The following is a 25,506-nucleotide window of genomic DNA, read 5'->3' as shown; positions in this document are numbered from 1 at the left end:
CTATCGCTTCCTTCTCAACAATCAAGATTTCGCGACTGTCCCCTACCTAACGCGACAACTGTCGGTGTTTTGTAAACCGGACTAGTAAACTTATACAATTGTCGCGCTGCTCTAGAAAGATGATGGTAGCATCCAAAAGATAAAGATGATTTATACTGGTTCAGGCCAGAGCCCTACATCCAGTCTCAAAGATGATCGAGTGCGTGTTCCTCGCTTGAATGCTCTAAAGTTTTTACAATGGGGGTGTAAGAATGGTGGAAGAGGTTGGAGAGCTAGAGCTAGGAGATGGACTGCTTGAAGGAAATCTCTAGGAGCCCTACTACGATGGAGAATGAGTAAATGGTAGAGGATCAAAGTCCCTTCCTTGGATGGGTTCCCTGGCTGCCCTTATATAGAGTTTGGGGCTAGGGCTTATACAAAGCAGTAGGTTCTCCCGACCGAAGAGTCATGAGCTTGAGGGATAGCCTAACTAACTTGGCTTGCAAGCTACGCCATCTTGTGGTGCACGTCTAGGCTTGGTTGTCGTCATGGTCTTGTGGCCACGTCGCGGCATGGGTGTGACGTGGTGCTACTGTGCCGGCCGTGGCGGCACTACAGTCACGGTGGTGGTTCGCCAGCCGTCCTGTGTGGCGTGGTCCTCGCCGTGGTCTTCATCATCGCTCCCTGGTTTCTTGGGGCATCGTACAGGAGTTGGCAGACACCCTTGTTGGTTTGAAGAACTGAGGGCCACAATCCCGACCGTCGGGGTCATGGCTCCTGTCGGTCTGGATGGCCTCTAAGTCAATGCCTTCGTCGTGGATCCCATCCCTTGGTGGATAGAATCGTACATGCGTCCTATCAGACCGCATTTGGATGGTGGATCACCGTACTAGTTGTCACCACCGTGCGGTGTTGTCTTGTCTGCACAGCGTGGCACAGGGATGTCGTCTGACCGGACCGAGGTGACCGTTGTCCCATCGGTCCTTGCAGAGTTAGTGCAGCGTGTCTGTTCTTGTTAGAGCAGGCACGCTTGGCTGCTCTTGACCTCTCCCCGTTCCTCCCAGGGGTCAGGACGGTGGAGTGGTTGTGTGTCTCTCGTGCGCTGGGTGGCTAAGTCTGCTAAAGGGGTTGTGGCCAGCCCCCGCCTTAGCGCTTGGCCTGGTTCTCTTGGATCAGCCTAGCCTCAGTCGTTCAGGCCTTCGCTAGCTGATATATTGTGGGCCGCATGGTCCACTAACTAATCGGTGCCTTGAGACACCCGGGGTTATAACCCCGACCGGTGGAATGTCAAATTCCAAGCCAAATAGCCTAATTTATTAAGTAGATTTCAATTCCTCCAAATGAAAGGATTCAAACGGTCCCTTAGCTAAATTGTGCTTATAAGAGAGAGCTTCAATTTCCAAATGAATTTATAAGTGAAAAGGGTATCCTATCCTAGTTTATCAAGTACGCATACATTGATCGCACGTAGAATTGACCATGATTATGTAGATCACAGCTAAAACCATTCCTCTAATTTGAAAGTTGAACATTGGCTATTTTGACAACTAGGTTAAGCCAAGCCATCAATTTAACCTCAATTAAAGCTCTGCAAAAAGAGACATTAATAGGCACTTGATTCATGATGTCTCCACAGTTACATGAGGATAATTGGCTATGTTGTGCATGCTGGAAAATTGCTCTTTTAGGGGTGAGGAGCCTACCCATGTGTCTTCCCAAAATCAGTTTCTGCACCATCTCTTATTTTGAAATACCCACACCTCATAAAATCCTCCATAACCCTTATCACCAAATTTCATCTACGTAAATATGCAATCACTTCTATGTTATTGAAAAATATAGTATAGGTTTCCTTCCTAGTCATCAATTTTTAATTGTGCAACTCTTATTATGTGCCACTGTCATCAACTCATCATCAATTTTGGGCTCCATTTGTGCAAATTAAAAATCTCTCTATATTTTTAAAATTGTAGCAATAATGGTATATTGTTGGATGTGAAATCAAAAGTCATAGCAGAGAAGGGAACTTGCATATTTAAATGGCATACAAGAGATAAGGTACTCCCTCAGTCTCAAGATTACTGACGTCCTAGGACTCAAAGCTTGTCCCAAAAGTATTGATGTTATAGCCTCCTACTCTAACCCAATCAGACATCAATCATCCATGTCCTATCACTTTTCGAATAGAAAAAATAAAAAACAAGTCTAGTTGGATAATGGTGGAGGCGTGGAGCTGTGTAGGAGCGCTGGAGCGGTGGCCAGGCATGGAAGCAGAGCAAGGAGAGCAATGAATGCGCACGTCATTCCAAAATTTCAGCAGATGTGATGGTTGCTTTGCAGGGATAATAGGGTCTTTTTACTTCCTACCTTGGTTACCGATTCCAATCCTAGAACGTGACAGAGGGAGTAGGTTATAATGGCACAACAGAATCTTCAAGAAAAAAAAAGAGTTGGCAAGAAAGATATGGTAGGTTTTAATGGTACAACAGAATCTTCAGTCTTCAAGGAAAAAAAGAGTCGGCAGGAGGGGCTACCTAGGAGCGAAGCCATGGGACGACTATCCCCTCCGCGACTCAACAGGAGTGGGCCCGTTAGTCAGCGGGTTGTGCTGCAGGGCACGGAGCGTCGGCTAGGTACGATCCCTAACCTCCATGCAAACTCAAGCTCAATTATTAAATATAGTACACATCAGGGGCCGTATGAAGGGGCTCCATGTAGACGTGTAGCCATCTCACAACATGAATAAGCCTCCATAGAACCCAGCCACATGCCAACTCTTTGCCCTCCAAGGCCGGAGTCACAAGCGTTCACCACGACGTCCGGCGAGGAAGTTGAATTGGTAGCGTTGTTTATTTAGGTCCCTTGCGGTTGAGATCACGGTTTGGTACTAACAGAGAATTAACCACACACCTTTCCCTTTCCCTTTCTCCAGTATATTTTTCCTGTATTTGGACAGGTTCAACAGGAAGACCGTAAGTCCGTACCGGCAACGGACGCCATGAAGCTTGTGGTATTGCTGTAGAAGAAGGCCTTGTACCGCCTCGGGTAGTTGTCGACGCCCACTTGCCGGCGCCGTGCTCCAGCCAGAACTTGCCGGGCGGAGTCAGCCCGAGAGAAAAAGACAAAACGAGGCCCTTAAAGCCCGAAAGAAAGGGCTTGTTGAATAGCCCATGCAATTTGATGGGCCGCAGAATTGCCGCGCCACACGGCCTTTTCGGCTAGTCACGGATTCCGTTTCCCCACTTCGCCCGTCGACCCCTGCGCCGCCTTGCCTCTGTTCTCCGTGACGCCAGAATTCCGGCCCGCGCGCAAGATCATGGCCCATGGGAGTGGGAGCTTGAAACCCTTGCTCGGCTGCTCGCGATTGCAGGTAGCTCTGCGGACTCCGGAGACAAATATTTGACGCGGTGACAGCTGAGACGAAATCAGGAAATGCAGAAAGGCTGGTTATTAATGCAATAACCCCCTAGACGATAGACTAGCACGATCGATCGATCATCTCACGTGTCCATAACTAGCTGAATCGATCTGTCCTGAGACTGAGGCATGCAGCAACTTTTTCGTCTGGCAGACTAGCGCAGCAAGATTCACCCGCGGATCTATCATCTATTCATGTCGCTGCAACACGCGCGCGCGGGGCGTGAACGCTGGCAGGACGCTGCGGAGCGTTCGGGGGCAGGCACGACGGCGACTGCTCAGGGAGCTAGCAGGGACACAGAGACATGGCGCGAGCCCCGGACAGGCTCAGTCTGCTGCCCGCGCGCTGTAGCTGTAGCTGTGCTCTTTCTGCGTCATGCATGCATGCGTCCGAAACTGCTCACGTGTACGGCCCGGCTGCAAGCCGCTATGTCGCGGATGATCGGGAGCCCTCCGTCCTAAAATAAAAAGGGGATTTCCGGGTGTTGTTTTGTCTCTTAGTCAATAAGTTTGCTATGGCTACGATTTTGCCCTCGTTTAGTTCGTGAAAAGTTGGAAATTTGACTATGGTAGCAATTTCGTTTTTATTTGGTAATTAGTGTTCAATTATGAATCAATTAGGCTCAAAACGTTCGTCTCGCAATTTCCAAGCAAACTGTGCAATTAGTTTTTTTTCCATCTACATTTAATACTTCATGCACGTATCGTAAGATTCGATGTGATAATTACTGTAGCACTTTTTGAGAAAACTTTTCGCGAACTAAACAGGGTTTGTTGAGATTCGAGTTATCTTCGGTGGCTTTCTTTCTTGTTGGGCCGTTTCAGTTTCTTCTCGGGCTGTGTATCAGTGACCGGCCGAGCAGCCGCGACCCGCCGTGTCCGCGCCGAGCTCGAGGCACGTCGGGAACCACAGCTTCACCGGACGCCGCGATGAGCAGCAGCTGCCTTTCTGCCTCGTCCCGAGCTTCCTCGTCGTCGGTGCTGCTCGTGACCATACTGGGTGTCGTTTAGATTGCAAGTTTTTTCACTCTTTTTTCATCACATTAAATATTTAGACACAAGCATATAGTATTAAATATAGATAAAAAAATAACTAATTATACAGTTTGGTTGTAAATTACGAGACGAATTTTTTGAGCCTAGTTAGGCTATAATTAGACAATAATTGTCAAATACAAACGAAAGTGCTACAGTGTCAAATACTGATTCCTAACCTCAATCTAAACAAGGCCTGGACATGTTTCTCCTACAACTAAAAAAGAAAGAAAATAAGATCTCCATCGGTCCGTCCCTCACCTGCGATCCCCGCCTCCCGTCTGTCTACCCGTCCGTGCGATCTTTTTAAAGACTTTTTTCCTGTGTGCCATTATAAAAGATCGTAATCTTTTGTGTGCCTCTGGAAAAATTCAGCGGTCTTCAGCGTCACTATTCCAACTTTTTCGTGTCCTCCATGCCACTTCCATCAGTTTGGGCTCTAACGCCGTCAAACTGCAGGTGTGAAAAGACAAAAATGCCCTTAAGTTCAAATATGTTATTAATTTTTTTTGAGCATCTTAACGACTTCAAATGAAAAAACTCAAAACTAGAAAGTTGTAGATCTCGTCGAGATCTATAATTTTCATATAAAAATTATTTTTATTTAATTCCGCAAAAAAAACATGATTTGATATGATTAATATATCTTAGAAAAATTATATTTTTTTGTAGAATTAAATAAAAATAAATTTTATATGAAAATTATAAATCTCGACGAGATCTATAACTTTCTAGTTTTGAGTTTTTTCATTTGATGTCGTTAAGATGCTCAAAAAAATGAATAACATATTTGAACTTAAGGATATTTTTGTCTTTTCACACCTACAGTTTGACGGCGTTAGAGCGTAAAATGACGGGAGTGGCATGGAGGACACGAAAAAGTTAGAGTAGTGGCGCTGAAGACCGCTGAGTTTTTTGAGAAAAGAAATGCAGTGTTTTATAACGGCACACGTGGAAAAAGTCTCGTCTTTTTACCGCGCCGAGGCCTGCGTGCGAGCAGCGCTCCCCGCGAGCGCCCCATCCCGCGTCCTCTCTCTTCTTCCAGGGTTGGGCCGCCACCATGGCGAGCCGCCTGGCCTACCCCCGCAGCCACGATGCCACCGGACCATCACGTCGGGGGTGCGCGGTCTCCTTGGCACCATGGAGCCGTCGCGTGGCACCAAGCGCCCTCTCACCGTCGCCGTAGCGTTAGCACCATGCGAGATCCCCGCGATGGACCGAGGCATACCACGCCGGCGGCGGACGCGGCGAGCAGGACGTGGGCCAGCGCGGCACCCGGCGGCAGGCACTCGCGTAACGCTGGCGGCGGATGCAGCGAGCAGGACGAAGGCCGGCGCGGCAAACAATAGGGGAAGGCCCAGGGGGAATCCACGGCCACCGGCGCGATGAAGCCGAGAAGAAGTCCTCTGCGCCGGCCGCTGTGGCTCGGAAGCCGCGCATGGCCACGACGCGGAGTCGCCAGCTGCCTGGCCGCCGGTGCAGAGGCCGTGCGGGGAGATGGATCCATCACTTCCGTGTCCTGTATAGGTAGCGTTGTTGAAGGACGCCCGCCTCCAATCCATACATCCATATTGGTATGTTCTTCCTCTTTTCTTGTTAATTTTATTTTAATTTTGGATCCAGAAATAGGCGAGCTGTTTTGGATCCTCAAAATTTGATGGATGTTGCCTTGCTTATGAAGTCAGAGGATCAAAAAAGAACAATCTGAGAAATTGTTGTTCAAGGGACGACATGGGGGACAAGGCAGTCAGAGGAAGAGCATCATCTCCACCAGATCCTATCAGTTAAGTAAGTATCCACAAGATCTTTTCATTTTGTTGTTAAAGTCTCCACGACATGCAGATATTGGACTGCTTATTGTGTACTACATATTGTACCCTACTTAGTAACTAGGGATCTGTGTGGTTCCATTTTTATTAGCTTAGTTCATAATATATTTGCATCAAGTAGTACTATGTAACATTCTCAGTTTTCGATTCTTTTTTTTTTATTTTTTTGGGTGACCTTATGCAGAGACCAAGAAACTCTATATTTGAATAATGTTGTTTTCTGCTTGTGTTTTCTACAGTCGCCTCATGGTTGGAGATCAAGTTGCGCCTGCCTGACTTCACTGGATCTCAGGGGTTCAGAGCAACTTCATGGATGTGTACAGGCTGTAGCCATTCTTGAGCTCCTGGACAAGCTCTTGGAACTGATTTCGTGGAGGAGAGCTTGAAGAACTCTGCGCTGAAGGATAAAACAGAAGACATTCGGTGGAGGCAGACACCGGCAGCTAGCCACTAATCACACCTGCCGCCATATTGAGGGCGTGTTTTGTGGGTGCCGATTGTATGCTAGGAGCAAGCAACTATGCTTATGTTACATCTAACTGGTGTGCTCTCTTTCTGTGGGATGTTCTTCAAACAGCAGTACAATACTCCATGGATTAATATCTATTTAATAGAGGTTAGTTTGATATGGCTATTCATAACTTCTGCCTTTATGGACGTATTTAATTGAGGTTATTTTGATATGCATATTCATAATTTCTGCTTTTTATGGGGGTTTTGATTTAATTTACTTAAAGGTTCCATGCAAGGTTTGTCTGATATTTGGGTTCTCAAGCGCAATCAAGGGTTTTCTATGCATTATCAATTATTGGACTCCCATTAGTGACTTACTGACTTCTCATTTCCGCCACCTTAACACTGATTTGATTCAGGTATAGCTGTTGTATTGAGTAGAACTCTGCTTTCCTCATGGTACTTATGTGACCCTTAATATCTACTCATTGCTAACATTATCCATGTCTTTTCTTTGCAGGGACAGAGTTTTGTGGTGGGTGGGTGGGCTAACGATAAAATCCATTTTGAAATATCATGGCATTTTGTGGTATCCATGAATCTGCGCAGAGCAATAGGTGTCCATTTATCTTTGCTTACTTGTGCTGTAGATGGTGATCCACTTCTTGGCGTGGTGGTGCAGGTCTGGCAGCTCCATCGAGTTGACTTTCAACGAGACAGTGTTGACATTGACCAACTCAAGGTACGCCTATGACCCTTATTTCATTAGATGTTTTTTTGGTCGACATTGACCAGCTGAACATTGATGTCATATCCTTCTGAATTGCATAATGTTTTTTTGGTTGAGTAAATAGCTTTATTGAATTTGTGGTAGTGATATTCTTAACAGTTGTTCAGAAAAAAATTGGTATGGCAAAAAAAAGCTAGCATCATGTGCCCGGCTGCCGGCAATCCTAAATTGTTGCCAAGTTTCTGTCAGTTTTTGCAGGCTACTTGCTTTGCACATGCACATGCAATGCGATGGTTTTAGACCTCTGGTATGATCTCTTTGGCCCAGTGCCATGTTGATTGCACTCTATGTCAAGATGCTATTTTGTCCCTTAATTCTTAGTGCAGTTTTTTTTACTTGTAGTACTTTCTGAACTTCTCAGATATTCCAATAGCCATTAAAATTGCCATCCCTTATTCCTTATTTTACTTAAAGAGATATAAACATTATTACTGGTATGTAAAAGTTCCAATAATCACTTTTTTGATGCATACATACATACATCATTTGTTTACTAAACACAACCCTGTGTTTATGTCAGAATTTTCATTGATGCATGTCTGGTGTTACACCGAAGCATTCCAGAACACTAACGACATGTGCTGCAAAATAAATTACCCAGAATAAAATATTTTCATTTAATTATAATCTTTGTGCAGGAGGTTTCAACTTCCTCTTACCTGATTGGGACCAAAGCCACATAAGGTGAGTAAAATCTACTGGTTGATGTTTCGGTTGTTCTGATACAGATGACGAATGCCATAGCAAAAACAAAACAAAAAAAAATGTATTTGTCAACGTCTGTAACTCCCCCTTTCAGTAGACATAGGAACATAAGAACAATTTCTTTCTTATGTTTTTCTGTGCACACTAAAAACAAAATTGGAAGATTATGCATGACTAATTGTGTTTTGAGTGTGACAATGCTTTAAGTGGAAGATAACCCTGTTATATACAGCTTGTTCGGTTGGCTGGTTCATATCGTTGCTGGTTCGTGAAGAAGTACTGCTGACTGATTTATGTGAGAGAAAAATACTGTTCCGGTTGAAAATTTACGATCGTTTACGACAAGCCACGGCCAAACGAAAGGCGATTAAAAATGAGCTTATGAATATAATGGTTACTCAAACATCAATTTTTTAGTACTTCCTGTTGCATATCTGCTATCTGAATGTGTTTGTCCATTTCTTTTCTGGAGAGAAAAACTATGCTATTTTTGCAAGGCTGTTGAAATTAGGTTTTGGCGGTGCGCAGCCATAATGAAAAACTTGAATACTGGCCTCCTGGCTCTGGCTCACCAATGCTGTCACATGATAAGAAGGTGTCAGTTTCTTCGGTTCTTTTGCATATTACTGCCAAAGTTTTGCTGGTGAACCACCAAGGTCCTCATCATGAAGAGAGCAAGATAACTCTTCTACTCAAATTGGGAGAAAATAAAGTTGATCTTTTAGATGTGAAAAAAGAAACTGGCAATGGATTCTGTTTAATTGACAGGAAGAAGGCAGCAGGAATTTACCATGATAACCATTTTTTTGTATTAGTTTGCTTCAAGTTATTAATCCACAAACCTTGCAACCTTTTCTCAATGACAGGATGTTGATGTATGGAAGAAAAATATAGATCATTTCTGTATTAGTTTGCTCCAAGTTATTAATCCAAACGACCCCTTATTGATTTCTATACTGAAAAATAATTGTTCTCGTGCACCATTGGAAGACAAGACTAACACCTACAAACAAGATAAGATAGTGTAGTATTACCTATGTGACAGGCACTAATATTTACATATATACTCGAACCTGTGTACATGATGGTATGAAGATGCGGCGGAATTTATTTATGGATTTATTGGCGTACGAAAGAAATGAATATCGGAGATTTTTTCCTACCAATATAAAATATTATCTTAGCCACATCATAAAAAAGATTTATAAAGTAGAGTTTGTGAGCCTATGCGTCGCTCTCCGTGACTTGTGTTAATTTCACACACTTTGTTTTTTTAGATTAAATGTCACTTTAATATTGATATTTAATTTTTACAGTATTGTTATCTTATCGTGTGATCCGTGTATTTTAAGTATAAAATATTAGTTATCCCGTAGCAATACACGGGTACACTGTCTAGTCTAAAAAAAGATAGAATTGGATACTCGTACTACTGTTATATATATATGGAGTATATAGGGAACAAAAATTGTTTGATCCCGATGAATAAGTATAGAATTGTTGGATCCCGATGAATAAGTACCGTAGTGCTTGAGCACGTCGTTGGCATTTGTAAAGGAAATGAGAATTCAGTAATCTGTTTCAGTACATGGTTCTTTTGTCAGTTGTTCATTTGTAGAAGTTGTTATTTTTTTTTGTAATAATTTGGTCTGATTCCGCACCTTTGAGTGAGGATGAAGCTGGATGTTTATTCCCATTGTGTTAAAAAAGAAGTTGTTCTTTTATTCAGTTTCAGCTATTATGTTTTTCGAGTGTTAGTGGTTCAATATTTATGTTATTTAGAAACCTTGCTTCATTGGAGTTAAATAACTTGTTACCTGGTATCTTTGCCATTTGTTTTTTTTTCAAGTGTAGTCTTTTGTGTCATCTTTTAAATTTGTCCGGTAGATTTTAGTCAGATGTTTCCATTAACTTGTAGTTTATTTTATGTCTAGGGCAAGTTTTTGGTAATCTGATTCTATTAGTTGCTAGTTCTTTTGTTAGTGGTTGAGTTTTAGAATTTGTTGTTTTGTTTAGTTAAGTTATTTTATTTGTTCAGTTTTATTTTCAGTTAAAATATTCTATTTTGTTTCAGTTCAATGGGTTCTGAGATTCAGTGGTTCATTTTATTTTTTCATTTTTCATTTTCATTTTTGAGGGGGAGGTTTAACTCGGGGGAGGATCCAATGCCCAACTTATGTACTTACCGAAGCAAGAGCTGCAATCCCTCTACTCCCTCCTCTTCTCTCATCCTACTAGAGGAAGACGAAGATGTCGTCGTCTCCATGCTGCTCCACCACACCAAACCTTGTTATCTTCCCACTACTAGTAGCACCAACCCTGTTACGTAATTGGAATGTGCTATTAGTTTTAGTCCAATGAGTTATGAGATTCAATGGTTTATTTCTTTTATTTCCTAGACGTTGTATTCTTATATGTTTTATTTTCTTCATCTGAGGCATTTTTAATGATTTTTAGAACCCGCAACACCTTTGTAGAAAAGATTAAGGCAGATACCCCAATGAATCTAATTCATTCTCTAGGTAGAAAAGAAGTTGAGAAAGGAGGCATTGATCTTGGCAGCAAGGTTTTTTCTCTCTTTGTTTTTATTGGTCAGTTCAACCTAATTCAACATTGCTTTTTTTTTAATTTTGTGGATTTATCCTAGTTGTTAGGAATTTGAGAAAATTGATTTCACTTCGAATGGTTTGATATTTTTTTGGATTCATATTGTGTTTATTTTTTTAAAAAAAATTGTAGGTTATTCAAAATAACCCGTAGATGCACCTGTGAAGCATGCTAACAAAAATCTTGGTGGTTTGAATTCTGCTAAATCATTTGTAAGGGTAAGTATAATTTTTAATTTGTTTCAGTTTCAACTAATCTTAATCCTTAAAGTTTTGTCTTAGTTTTCTTCTTTCTCATTATTTTTTTTCTTAGCACTCAAGTTGAATCTTTATGTCACGTGAGGATGTGAGGTGCCTCTTTCCTTTCTCTCACGTGAATGGATCGGATGTTGTGGATGTCAGTACTAGGGTGTGATCCACTCGTTGTTTGAGATTTGGTTGTTGGCAGTTTTAGTTTTTCAATCACTTTTTTTATTGTGCTTGGCGGATTAATTTCTAGTTGTTTTATTGTCCCATATCTTCTAGATTTCAAATCAGATTGACTTATGACGTGTGAGTCTTTGGTTGATTGAAAATCCGGTTGATTTAACGAAACAAAATCAACTGAAAGTTGTGTAGTCGCTTCCAAATAAAAAGTACATCTAGAGTTAAAAATTTATCCCACAATTAAGGGTAGGGCCATCACAGGGGCTAGCTGGCAGCTCAGCAGCTGCAGACAATCACGTTTGGAGCAAGGAAATAAAAAAAAAATCACCATAGTCAAAAAGGAAAACCAACGTGGAAGGGTCTTGACCAGTCGTTTGGTCACTGGTACCCACCGAGACTCCCATCCAGCGGCAGGCGGCACCATCTCCACGGCACCTGTACTGCCGTACTGCCAGTTCAGCTCCACTTTTTAGGGGTAAAAATATAATTTCAGAGTTATAGTATCTGCACATTTGAATCCTAGATATACTTTTTATTTTAATTTAAATCTAAATGTACTTTATTTTGAGATAGAAGAGTAGTCCTGGCCGGCCGCTACCACTCCCAGTTGCTGCTTTTAGATAGGCCGAAGGCCGGCCGGCCCGGTTGCCTACGAACTCACCACCCCTTCCGTTCCTCAATGAACGTTGCTGTGTCCACTGTCCAGTCTCCAGTGAAACGAAGAGACCTGCTGCCGTATTCATGACACGACGAGTCGACACGGCCATGCCCTACCGGCTGCCGCCCTGCACGCGCTCAGCTCTTGTGGGACATGGACATCAACCACGGGCCGGAGGATCGCCCGCCCGCACGCACGCAGATCACACGCACACCTGCCCCATGGATTGCCCTGCTGCAGTGCTGCCTGCCATTCGTGCATGGTGAATCGATGAAACACGTTTCCTCTGGACGACGATATGATGATCGAAGCCACGAGGCAGCTTCCGTGCGAACGCTGCGGTGTGCCCGGCCGCCGACGTGCGTCGCTAGCTGTCGCCCCAAGCCATGCGCATGGCCCGTCCGCCGGATGGGCGTCCAGACTGGTTCCGTGCGTCCGTAGCAGCACTGAGTCTGATGAGTGTACTGCTCACTGACAACTGCCTGTTGACACGGTATGGAGATGCATGCATCGAGGGACACATGATCGATGATGACGACAATGATAGCATGAGGATGCAGTGCAGGCGAGGGCCGTACGGATTTTTACCCCCAATGGCCTGGCCGTCATGGTCGCGTCCGGCCGGCGACGCTTATCTGGTATCGGCGCGGTGTCCCTCGTCGTGCCGCCGATGCAGTGCACGCTAGTACAGTACTACGCAGCAGTAGCAAGACGTGGAAGACAGTGCAGACAATATGGGCATTAGTAGGCCTTGCGGGTTTTGGTCAGGTCCAAAGTCAGAAAACTGCACGGCCCAGTGGGCCAGGTTTAGTAGACCTCTTTTTCGTTGAGGGAGCAGACTTCTTGGACTTTGGGGAATATACTCGTAACAATAATGCAGTTGAGTGCTCAGCTCATTTTTAAGAAAAAAGAACCAAATTTCGTCTCTCTAGAAACCATCTCCTGCAAATGTCATTTTCCCTTTTTTTTTTCTTTCCCTGAAAATCATCTCCTCTAAATGGATTGCCTCCCCTCAAGAAAAATAAAATAATTTACTAATTTGTGTCTCTGTGTGTGTCAATATGGGTATGCATTATTTCTAAGATTTGGACCACTTGAGATTGGGAACCCCTGTGGTGAGATACCACGGAGTGAAATGGCACCATCAGCTTAATGCGTTTGTTCCCTATAATTTAGACATATATTAATCAATCATGTGTACCTTGTTGAAAATAAAGGTGATACTCATATGCCAAAGCTACCAGAAAATATATATTATCAAAAAATGGTTCTACTGATGCAACCGATAAAACTATATATTTATCTATATTTATTTTAAAGATTAAAGAGAAAAAATGGTATCTCCCTCACACACTCTCTCCCCCCCCTCCTATCCGTTCGTCCCTCACTCGAACCACCCTCACTCACCCTTCCACCATTGGGTTTGAAGCTACCAAACAATCATTGACGCTATATTATTCATGTCATGGCTTGCCCCCCCCCCCCCCCCCCCCCCCCGCCCCCCGCTAGCCTGTTCGCACCGTGGTGTGTGTGACTCGTCTTATAACTTTCTTAAACTCATAGCATTTACACAATAGCCCCCTTTTAAGTTTAGTAAATCTCCTATCAATTTTCGTAGCAGATTAATCATCTATTGCACTAACAATTATCATGGGCTTGGAATTTATTTGATTTAAGGTCGGGTCAAGCCTAATTAAATCCAATAAAATATAGATAGTTTATTGTCATTGGTACAAGCACCACACAATAAATTGCATGTCGCCTTTTGCAATGCACGCGCATGTTTATTAGTTAAAAAAGGAAGTATAACCCATAAAATAAAAACAATGTTATCCTGGTTTTTGACATTATTTGTAACACCTATGGTGTTACGAACCTGCTTAGCACCTAGGTTAAGGTCTCGGAGAATCTTGCCGAACGAGTTTTTGAATTTTAACAAGTTAAAACACACAGACAACAAAAAACAATTTTTGTAAACAAAAACAAAATATAATGTATGTATAGTGCTTATATAAAAATGGTGAGCAGATAGTGTAGATAAGAATACAACTTTAATTTTGGGAAGTGAATATTGTTAACTAGGGTTTTGGGAGCTCAAAAATTGAATCCGAAATTTAAACTAGAACTTTCTGTTGAATCGATAAGAAATTGGACTTAGGTTACGAACGTCATTTTTGGTGAATTATATTGAGCAAAATAGTTAAAAGGTGCTTAAATGTTTTGCTCCTATGGGTTAGTATGTAGTATGGGCTATTGAGTGAAATATTCATTGGTTGAAATTAATAAGGTTTAGACATATTAAAGATTGCAGCAAAAAGTGCTAATGGTTGTTAGTTCTAACCGAACCTTGCCCTCTTCTAAGTGGAAATGACAGTAGACAATGCCGTTTTGACAATCAAATTCTAACCAATTTGTTTAAACACTAAGTTCACGTTCTCATACCGTTGGTTGCCTCTAAGTGAGTACTTGAGCATGGCTTAGGTGGTAGTGGTGTTGGGTGTCACGATACCCTCGCAAAAATTGCCTGAACCTTGTTAAAACGTGTCAAAGTCATGTCGTTGAAGCTCTATTCGCGAACTAATGTTCAGAGCAACGAGCTCACATTGGCATCCATCTACCTCCTTCCCTGGTGGTCCTATGGTCATGGCGATGGTGTTGCTAGGTTGTTGGCAATATGGACTTTACGATAGGGGAGTTAGTTGAACCTCAACTGTGATCGTTAGTGACTTTTGCTACGCTCTGAAATGTGTGCACGTCACATTGGGTAGCCGTTCGGACTGGGGTCGTGGTCACCGTGGGCACAACGTGGTGGCGCCGGGGTCGTCGGCCCACGCGTGCACTAGGCCTGTGCCACGCTGCGCCCAGGTCTTGCATGGCCCGACACGGCTGGTAGTGGTCTGGTCACCCGACCGTGGTGTGCGCGCGCCAACGCCAGCCACCGAGCCATGTGCGGGGTCTTGGCGGAGCTATGGCTGTCACCGCCTTGCCATCGTGGCGCTCGCCCCACCTTTCATCCTACCTATCGCGTCGAGTCTCTGGACGTGTGCCATTGCAGCCGCACCTAGGTCGACGACCTCGGTCACTGTGGCGACGAGATGTTTCCCTGCCTCGCTTGCTAGCTGACGCCGATGAGCCCCCGCTCGGGTCTTGCCGCTCCATTCAAGCGCGTCGCGCCAAGCCCATGAACCGTCACCTGTGCGCACATGTTCGATCTACCACCATCAAATGGAGCCGCCCCATCTTAATTCGCTCGCCCACGCTTGGGTGCACTCTCCGTGGCATGACCATAGCTAGAGCTCCGCCTTTCTACCCTCCAATTCACCTAGATCAGGGCTTCATAGTTCAATTCCTCGTACCAGTAGGTGGCATAAGAAGGCAACAAGGCGTCCCATCTTCCCCATGCCCGGTCAAGCGCTACCAACCGCCAATTTAGCATTTTGCTCACCGCCGGCCATGGGCGCCGCCGCAGCCAGTGGATCGGGGGTAAGTCTCAATCCTTGGAAAAGAACCCAATCGATGGCTTTTCTGGACTCATGTTGATCCACTCTAGCTGGTGCTCGTGATAGGTTGGTTTGGTTTCTTGTTGTGGGTGCGGTGACGTGATAGTGCCGCGCTCAGAAAGCCACCGCTCGCTCGGTCGCACGTGGTCAGATCGCCCCAGCGCTCTTGTGTTTCAACCGTCATTGGAGCATGCACCACGGTGAGCTACTGACGCTTCTCCGCCATGTCTACCCATCCGAGAGTGCGTAGGTTCGTCAGAACAGGCACGCCGCCGCCGTGGCTAGCCGCCCGCTGCCTCTCCCGGTAGTACGCCACTGAGTTCCCAACCGCCATCCATGCTTGCGGGTTTAGCCGTAGATGGTGGTTGGCCCTTTATTCCTATCGCAGCGGGTCTAGCTCGCCCGACGTAACCGCCATGGCCGTTGGTGTGCTGTGCCGTCGCGCGTGGGTACGCCGGGGACCACCCCGTTGCGAAGGTAACATATTCCAAGGTCCTTAATGTAAAATACGTCTCTCGTGCAATAGTGATCAGAGGCGCCGCATAATAACCGGTTAGTCTGGGGGTTCTTTTGCAAAACACGAGAGCGCACGGGGGCCTTCTGGTCTTGGGACGCGCTGGGCCATCGCGACGCGCGCATGGCCGCACCCCCGCTGGGCTGCTGGGCCGACTAAGTCGTCATCGGCCCTTTTCTTTTCTAAAGCATTTCCTAAAGTAGTTTCTAAAACCAAACTTATAAATTCAATAGAAATTTGTGTAGTTGACCAAAAATTATGAGACCAATTTTGTTCAGTTCCTAAAATCATGATATACTTATTAGTGTATTTTGTTCACATAGTTTTATGGAAATTTCAAGAGTAATCTAATTAATTAGAAGCACTTAATATTGTTAAAACATGAACTTGTAGGAATTATTGTGAGGAATTGGTAGTAGTGTTGGCTCTGAAACTTTTACAGAAAATTCCTAATATTATTAGATGCTCACTGTAATTTTTGTAGCTCTGTAATAATTAAATTGCTAAGGTAGCTAAATGAGCCCTAATTCGAATATATAAATTTAATCAATAAGAAGCCAAAACACCTTGGAATTATAGGACTAAAACATTTTTCCAGAAACAAAGCCTTACCCGACGATGTGGATACGTAGCCTAGTATGCTAGTCGTTAGAGCTAGCTCGTTAGCTTACGAGACGTAATCGTGTTCTTAGAGTTGTGGTTGCCGTGGGTTAATTACGTTTTCTGCGTTGCATCTACGTATATTATAATAGGAACAACGATGGATCATATAGCCGATCGGAGTAGTAGAAAAGATGGTGCCTTGGTGATTGTGTTACTACGGTGGAATGCTAATCCTTGGTTACCTCTTGCCCAGACAAGCCCCGGTACATAACCCCTATTATTCTGCACTTTATTTTATGCTTGTGCATTAAGTTTTAAGGAGTTGAATGAAAACCATTTATATATATATATATATATATATATATATATATATATATATATAGCCTTAGCCTATGAGTCCTACTAGTATATATATATATATATATAGCCTTAGCCTATGAGTCCTACTAGTATGTCAGGATCGTGTAGATGGCTATGCTATAGGATTCGGTAGAAGTCGAGTGACTACCTGTCACTCGTAAGAGATAGGAAATATATTATTGTTGTTATTATATTACTATCACATGGAATATATATGGAGTATAATTGGAAACCGGACGGAATGGTACTTTAGATCTAAACTTGGTTAGGCATTCGAGCGAGGCACGAATTGCACTTGTTCCGCCTGTGTCGATTGAGGACCATCCATTGCTGTGGATGGTAGTCAGGTCACAAACTTATTATCCTGAGCACATACTTGCTTATGGAAGTGGGAAGGCTCGTTGCGCTCTTGTCATGGGTTCCAGCTCTTTTCGGACTGACTGATTGGAGACAGGGAAAGGTGGAGGTCTAAGCACCATGCTGAGACGGGTCTCAAGTGTGGGTGCTTGGAGTACAAGTTTGGACGGGGACCTGGACCCCTCGACAGGAGTGAAATGAGTTGGTCTCGTTTGTGCCTGGGGTACAAACGGGGCGTGTGTTTTGGGGTACCAGCTGGGATACATTGATTCATGAATCGCCGTTTCTATGAGACGGTACCAACTTGGCTATGGTCTAGCACCGTAGTAAAAACTGGAATACGAAATATGGTAAAATAGTTCTGATTGCTTACCACATGCTTGAAAGTAGCATATGTGCTTACATAGAATGGATAGTTAATGGACTAATGATGACTGCTAATAAAATTTAATATAAGGACGCACGTTTAGTAATGCTTTCGCAGATACAATATCCCACAAGCCAAATAAGCCTTGTATATCTTTGGAGTCTTTTATTTTTCTCCTGTCGAGTAAGTCTTGCTGAGTACAATCGAGTACTCAGGATTTTTATTCCTCCTGTTGCAGGTGACCGATGGATGGTAGACGACTTTTGTGTGTGTAAACCTCCTAGTGCGCTAAGAGAGGATTCCTTTCACGCTACGACCGTAGAGTTTATTTATAACTCTCGCTAAAAGTTTTTAGAAGATAAGTTTTATGATTCACCATTAATTTTTTTTTTTCACTATAATTCTGATCATTTATTGTTCTCCGCTGCAAGATAAAAATAAAACCTAAAATGTATAAACTCTTTTACATGTAAAACTGTCTGAATTCCGCTATTGCATTCAACTTGTTTAAGTACTCTAATATTATAATAAAGTGATGTAAGAAATGGTTAAGAATATTGTAAGCTTTATTCTCTCATTTATGATCTTGATGGAAAAATGTGAATTTTTGAGTTCTCCCTTCGGGTGTGCTCGATGGAACAACACGATTTAGTACACTCTCTTGTGTACTTAGTGTCTAAAGGAAGACAAGTACTCCTGGGAGGGCATTAGATTAGACAGTTCTGCCATATTATTAAGCTTGAGCACAAAACTAAAAAATGGGTCTTGAGTCAAATATTAAGACTCCAGAGTTTATATTGTTTTTTTATCAGAGCCACGGTTTCCATAATATATCACCAAACTTATAATTTCCGTTAAAATGCCGGTACTAGTTAGCCTTATTAATTTGCACAGTCCAATCTATGGGACAATGATCGTGGATTATTTACTGCTGGCTGGTTTGGTATGAGAGAAAAACACTATTTCTAGCTGGAAATTTACGATCGTTTACGAGCGAGCGAGGTGGGATGTTGTTAATACTTTCGCAACTTTGGTTGTTTTCCTTAATTCCTCAATATTTGTTAGAAAAGGGAATTCTATTCAGGATTCTCCATGAGTTGTGCACTCCAAAATTACATTGTTCAGCATCCAACTAATAAATAAGCAAATACTACTAGCAAAAAGCAACACAAGTTCTCGAAAAAAATGCACAAACTCATGCAATTAACAAACTAAGTACTAAGCCTATTATTACAAGGCATGCATCCATGCTTCCCCACTTTTTTGTTGGCCGATCTCTCTCCTTTTGTAACTGGGACCGAAATGGATCCAAGACGTAGCACACTCTTTTTTTCTTAATATACTATTGTCAAATTGAAGTATACGTTTGTATATATATTATGGAACAAATAGACAGCAACAATAATACATTTTTCTGAAGTTTTGTCCTGAGGTGGCAACAACATGTGCAAAGGCCCTGCCGCCCTGGTCCTGCTCCAAACCAACATGATGGAGGCTCCTGCTTCTGGAAGAAAAATGCCACGTTCGTTTGCCTTATAAGCCGTACTATTTTAACGAATGAAACAATGTTTTCTCTCACAATAAATCAACGAACAGTGCTTTCAGTCATAAACCAGAGGTTGAGAAATGCCATAACGTGGCAAGTTGGAGAGATCCTAACTCCTAATAAGAGATCCGGAATCTATCTAATCCACCAGAATGCATGCTTCAACAATAAACAAGCACAGAACAGGTCCAAACGAGTCCTGCCTTGGTTTTGGAGGGGAAATCTCGCAAGTTGTTGCCGGAGACTACCGGCTGTGATCTCCAGGACGACCGAATGATCTGCATGCGTGTATTCTCAAATGATTCTATCTAGACTAAAAAACACAGAGAAGGCATATATATCGAAGGATTTGTTGGTATACAAGCATTGCACTGTCAACATCACATAGGCAGTGTCAGCGTCATGTCCTGCCGCTTTTTAATCATTTGCGGCTGTGCCCAAGCTTTTCTGGGCAGGGAGATGGCTGCAGCGGGTTATGCGGATAAACAATGCGATTATGTGCGGTGTGTGTTCGCCAAAGTTGATACGGTGCGGATTAGAATACACTAGCCTGCTAGGACATGTTAATCTGGCAAAAAGTGAGCCGCTTGCTAATGGAGTGTGATGACTTTGTTGGTGTCACTTTTGATCCATCTAACCTGGCTAGGGGTGACCACAGACATGGGAAAGGAATCCTGTGATGACTTGCTAATTGTTGTTTAATGATGGCGCTATCATCTGCGGGCGGCCTAGTGCTCAGCGCATCAGGGACCGGAGGCTCGCTGGACGAACCTGCTGTTCTGAACATGGTCCGTCGTGGGATTGCCCCGTAGGCCAGAATGCCAGATGGGATCTTGACCACCAGGCAGGCATCAGCTGGTGAGTGGTGACAAGGCGGGCTGGCAGCAGCGAGCTGCTTGGCCGGCGCACGGGCAGGCGGTGGGCGACGTCCAGAGACGGCGAGCGCTGCGCACGTCATGTCAGGCGCGAGTTGCTCATGTGAGGTGCTGAGCCTTGGCGTCACGCCCACCTCTCAACAAGTAGGCAAGGCAGCTGCGCTGCGAGTATTTTTCGGCCATCCGATGTGAGGCGAGGCGAGAGAGGCCCGCAGCAAAAGGTATGTTCCCACTTGGCACTGAGAAATACTCGCAGCGCAGCAAAAGGTATGTTCCCACTTGAAATTGTGAGTGGTTTGGGCGTAGCTGTCGGGGGAGGCCGCCCGTCCAAGTGGCTGCCGCGATGCAGTCCTAATCCTTGCCCGGTTGCAGTACTCGACCTTGAAAAGGGTCAGCCATGGCTGCAGGCACGCACATCATGCGATAGTATAAGATGATGACATGATAGGATCAATAACAACAAGACTGTGCTTGGACTTTGAGCGCGTTTGTTTGCATAGGCGGTATGATGCGACAGTCGTGTGGTACTGTGGTCCATACACAGGCCAGCTTAGCTGGCTGATAAGTTCAAGCTCGGCTGGTATTAAAACCGGCTGATAAGTCGGCTGAAGCTGTTTTGTTGTGAGAGCAAAATACTGTAGATTCTAGCTGATAAGCCGGCTGATAAGTTCAAGCGAACAGACGTTTTCAGGCCTGATCAAAGCTCACCTGGAACACGAAGAACAGTTCATGAGTTGTTTAGACCGGAAAGTTCCTACGAAACTCCCGTGTTTTGAAGGACTGATGACGGACTCTAGAGTTGCTCGGGGTGGCCATGCTTGCTCACACTGACGAAAAGGGATGCGCGGCTGGTTGCAATCAGGATGCCATCATCATGTTCTTCCGATCGCCAAAATGCGAGGAAATGGGTTGCTGATCAAATTTATTTTCTCTCACGCAGCTGTGCAACGTGGACATCTATACATAGTAACCTTAGAGTTGATCACACTTTAGATACGGATCTTAGCAGAAAAGCAACCTCAAAGGCACCTACTAGTTTAATCTATACTCATTTCAGAAGGTCAGATAGTGGGTGTGGGGAGTGCTGTCTCTTTTTTCTTTTTCTTTTTTGCACAATCAGAGAGGAAAAAAAAACTTTTGTACTTGGGCCTGCCTGGTACTAGTACTATTTTTCTAACTAAGAGAAAGGTGCATCTGAACAATTCTAAACAGGTGAAGAACACTGATATGGACATGCATGTCGTGTAAGAAATGCGTGCCAGAATGAACTCGCTGCTCTGAAAATGAAAGTAACACTAGCATACTAGGCTATCAAGGTATGAGAATTGACAAGAACGCTTTATGCTGCGCCGGCCGCCGGGTAATCACTGAGCTTGTTACCATCGGCGCGTCAGACCGACCACCGCCGTTAGCGTCTGGGCCGATCGACACACACGACAAATATAATGTCGACAACATCGGGTCTCAAATCGACAAGGACCGTGTCGCCAACGCATCCCTTCGTCCACTGCAGGCAGAGGTAGCAGTAGCACGGCAAAGTGACGTCGATCGGCTAGCGAGTGCGAGACGCAAAATGCATCCGGTACGTCGCGAGCAGGTGAAGTGCATCACATCGCGATATCGCGTCGGATATGTGTGTACCTGGATGGATGGATGCAGCAGCAGCCAGTCCTGCCTTTGTATCCACGCGTCGCCGGGGTACACCGGTACAGAGCCCATACGGGGACAGCTAGCCAACCGGCTTGCATGGAGTTGGGCGTGCAACCGTGCACACGGATCGTCTGATCCTGACCCCTCAGGTCCACCCCCATCGGCCGTATGTCTGATCGGGTTCATCTAAGAATGCAGGCGGGGCGGGTTGTGGACGGTCCACAAGTCACCAAGCTGTCCACCAAACGAAGGCAGTGTTCGGCTGGTACTAAAAAAACATTGTTTAAGCTAAAAAAAACTCTATTTATATTGATTTATTGTGAGAGAGAAATATTGTTCCTGCTGGAAAAACAAGCCGAACAAGTCAGCTTCTTGCTCAGCCGACCACTTGTGATTACGTGGGCTTTGCGGCAGTCTGCCGGCCACAGAGTTATTGTCGCAAATAGTTAGTGGATCTGGTGGGCAAAGACTCAAAGCCCGCTACTGTCCGCAATACGGCTTGACGTACAGCAAAGCATAGGATTAGGCGGGTGCAAATCGCAGAGCACAGTGAATGTCTTGACTGCAAACATAGGCTCTGTTTGCTTGGAGGAATTCTAAAGAAATCTGAAGGAATTTGTGAGAGAAAAATACTGTTCCGAATGAAAAAAGAAGCGAATTAAGCCAGGTTTAAGGACACGCGAACGGGACTATATAGGGGGAGTAGAGCGGTCGGAGGACACGCAGCAGCGAGTGCAGTAGCAGGACTAGCTCGATCACCATCGCCATTGCATCGACCGAGCTCGCTCTAAGCTCTCGCGCAGTCGCCCCTGGCCTTGAGCCAGCTGCTGCGTTCAGCCATGGAGAACGATGAGGGAGGGGGAGGGGAGTACACCAAGGACGGCTCTGTCGACCTCGGTGGCTGGACCGCCTGCACCTTCCTGTCGGTATTTGCTATACATTTTCGTCATCAGAGAGATTCAGAGTCAGCTAGCGCTCCCTCGTTTCTCTGGCGGACCGATGGCCCAGGCATGGCCCCCGGGAAGTTTTTCGGGCCGTGCCAGCCCAAAAGACACGGGCCCAAAACCCCACCGTGTCAGTCCGGAGCCCGCATCACAAAAAACACCAGATTCAATGCACATTTGAATACACATTTCAATATACAAAACTATAGAAGTCTCAATTCAATACAACTATAGCAGTCTCAATTCAATACAACTATAGCAGTCTCACATTCACAATTCACAGATCAAATATGAAAGACAAGATGATCAAATTTTGAGCTGTTTGTGCAATGTCGCCTCATTAAAAACCTTTCTAGGTAAAACTCACACCTCGTGAGAAACCCTAGAAATTAAAAAAGAGTATGGCCAGCTCATTTTAAAGTTCAAATGTTCAAAGTTATTACAAACCAGAGTTCAAATGTTTACTCACACTCTCACAAACAATCAGACTCACAGTCACAGACACTCTAAGAGTCTTAGACTCACAAAGACACTCAAGACTCAACCAGCAGCTGCATCTTGATCTCCACTCTCCAGCAGTAGCAACACAAGCACTCAACCAGCAGAAGCATTCTGATCCTCATCAAGCTATAGGTTCTTGAAGTAGTCTTCTAACTCCTGGTCCTCCATAGTATGTTGTGCTCTTTGCTGGCCTAACTCCTAGTCCTTGATGTAGACCAACATCTCCACTGTCTTTGAGCCCAATCGCCGTTGCCGCTCCTCAATGATCATGCCAATAAGACTAAAGCAAAACTCCGAAAAAGTAGTTGAGACATGAACTAACATAATATCTTTAGCCATGGTAGATAGAACTGGATAGCTTAGTTTATGCTCATGCCACCAATTAAGGATATCAAAGTCATCATCATAGGCCACAACATTGTCATTGTCAAGGTAAACAGTGAGCTCAGAAAGACTAGTTGTCACAGTAGTAGATGATGAACCAGTGGCAGTTGAAGGACCAGAAGCACCTGATCCTCTAAAATTTTTGCCCCATGCCTACTTTCTTTTACCTGTCAGTGGTCCTGGCTGGCCTGGCTGCACCAAACTTGGATTCATACTTGTCATACAGATTATGCAGCTCAATTTTAACCTCAGCAAAATATGCATTGTAACTTATATTGTTACACTGAGCAAGCAGTTCAAGAACATTATGCAAACCTCTCATCTTAGCCCTAGGGCCTAGAACAAATGCAAATGCATATAACAGTGGTATAGACTTATAGTACTTGAGAAATTTAGCCTTCATTGGCATAACAACAGCACTAAGATTACTGTCATGTTCATAGTCATGCAGATGGCTAGCAATCTCAAGTATGTGATGCAGTACCAAAGGACTAGTGGGGTAATAAACACCAGAAAAAACAACAGTTGAATCATAGAACAATTCAATGAACTCCAATACCTTTTCAGCAACAAACCAATGCAGTTCATTCAATAGTGGATAGCCACTATGAGTATTTATGAACACATAAAACACAGATCTATAGGGCATTAGATGTTTTAGCATAAGATATGTTGAGTTCCATTTACCATCCATATCCAAAGCAAATTTACGAGGCCGCACACCCTTAGCATTGCAGTAGTTTTTGAATTGTGCAATGTGTTGGTTAGATGAATTTAGAAAGTTAATTGCAGTTCTAAAAATCTTTGTATAAGGTTTAAGCCTTTTCAAACCAAATTTGACAATAAAATTAATTATATGACAAGCACAGCGCTAATGCACAACATGATAAATCTTTTTATTAACATTTACTGGATCAACATCAAAACCCAAGTAACCAGCAAGCATAGGTGTTAAAGTAAGCATAGCAGTTGTATTAGAAGATGCATTATCAAGGATAATAGCAAAAACTTTGTCAAGCAGACCAAAATCTCGAAGCACACTAGCAATACATTCAGCAATGTTAATACCATTATGAGACACTTCAATCAGTTTAAAACCTATCATAGATTTCTTAAGTTCCCAATCAGCAGCAATATAGTGAGCAACAACAGTTATGTAATCTTCCTTAGCATTACCTGACCATATATCAGAAGTCAAACAAACAGAAGACACACCACGCATAACAACATTTTTAAGGTGATGCAATTTTTCATTGTAAAGCTTAGACAGGTCTCTAGCTATGGTAAATCTAGAGACTCTATTATACCTAGGGTTGTGAGCACGCTGAATGTAATTATCCTAGGCATCAGTGTCAGCTATTGCTAAAGGAAGATCTAGTTTGGCAATCAAACGACATAACACAACCCTAGCAACATCTGGTTTATATTCCTAGTTTCTATAAGATCCATCAGGGTTTAAAGCAAGCCTAGTTTGAACCATAGCAGCATGATCTGCCTTCTTCATGCATGATTTCTGATGCCTAAGCAAATGGTTAGTGCCAGCATTTGAATTAGCAGACAACCTAGTCTTACAGAACTTGCAAACTCCAATAAAACACTTCTTACCATCAATGTTTTCTATGACTTCATCGAAGTCTCCCCAGATAGCAGATCGACACTTACCAGTGTTGGACGATGCTAGAGAGTCGTTGTCATTAGAGGCCGCAGCACCACTAGCCAGCGCTGCCTCCTCTAGGTTGATCGGAGCAATATTGCTACCAAACAAGAGCGCAGCAACATCTCCCATGTCGTCGACGTTGTCGGGGAGCTGCCCTAACTCGATGAGCTCTTCATTGATGGTTCTAGGGTAGTGGCCATCATCGCCGTCCATGGCCGCCCCAACCTCGTCTTCTTCCCCTCTCGACACCGTACCTCAACGGCTCGTGCGGCACCAGCACGACGCACCAGGCATCGCTCGATGACCTACGAACAAAGAACAGAGAGATCTAGGGTTTGGGTTCATGTGAA

At 44.1% G+C, this 25,506-nt stretch overlaps 1 pseudogene; it reads left to right on the top strand.

Moving 5' to 3' along the window:
- Positions 1 to 5,434: 5,434 nt before the first annotated feature.
- LOC136463722 (uncharacterized) lies at positions 5,435 to 9,137 on the top strand (annotated as a pseudogene).
- Positions 9,138 to 25,506: the final 16,369 nt, after the last annotated feature.

This window comes from Miscanthus floridulus, chromosome 7 (genome assembly GCF_019320115.1).
Source record: "Miscanthus floridulus cultivar M001 chromosome 7, ASM1932011v1, whole genome shotgun sequence".
Taxonomy (NCBI): domain Eukaryota; kingdom Viridiplantae; phylum Streptophyta; class Magnoliopsida; order Poales; family Poaceae; genus Miscanthus; species Miscanthus floridulus.
Note: the sequence above shows the minus strand (reverse complement) of the source record. Positions and strands in the feature narration are given on the sequence as shown.